Genomic DNA, 677 nt, shown 5'->3' on the forward strand with positions numbered 1-677 from the left:
ACAGATACATGCCCAACAGCAAACAGTAGAAAGTAAAGATGTAGCCGGAAATGTTAACGGTATCAGTATGGCTCGACTGAAGAAGAGTGTCATGAACACTTTCGTATTTTTTATCTTTTTCGTTATTTGTTATTTGCCAATGTATGCTCTGTTAACTTTCGCAATATCAAAACGGACGCAGTGGACGACCGAGTACGATTTTTCTATCACCGTGGTTTTTCTTAATTCTGCCATAAATCCATTTTTATTTTGCTGGCGTCTTCAAGAACTTCGAAGAAACGTTTTAAAGACACTAAGGAAGACTTTTTGAAAACAAACAGACATTAACTAATTTACTAAATATTTATTTTCATTTCCATTCGATTAAGAATGCTGTTAATTAAGAAAGTCCTAATGTAGGAACGGGACAGTTCCATATAGCGCCTCTTTGTCTGTTGCCAACCAACTGTACAGGTATATTTAAAAATTTATTCGAACTAAATATTATGATAATACTTAGTTAGAATAAATTTGAACGTTTTGGATTAGCTTTCAATAACAAAGATGGATTAAAGGAAAAACACAATGAATTAGGCTAGCTGTTTTCTTTTTAATAAATGCTTTCAATACGCTTGAAGTTGAAAGACAGTGAACGATTAGGTACAAATTGTTATTCGACTTTGCATGTACGTTAAGAT

At 32.9% G+C, this 677-nt stretch overlaps 1 pseudogene; it reads left to right on the top strand.

Annotated features, from left to right (window-relative positions):
• The window catches only part of LOC131776065 (melanocyte-stimulating hormone receptor-like), an 873-nt pseudogene extending 542 nt beyond the window's left edge, over positions 1-331 (top strand).
• Positions 332-677: the final 346 nt, after the last annotated feature.

This window comes from Pocillopora verrucosa, chromosome 13 (assembly GCF_036669915.1).
Source record: "Pocillopora verrucosa isolate sample1 chromosome 13, ASM3666991v2, whole genome shotgun sequence".
Classification (NCBI taxonomy): domain Eukaryota; kingdom Metazoa; phylum Cnidaria; class Anthozoa; order Scleractinia; family Pocilloporidae; genus Pocillopora; species Pocillopora verrucosa.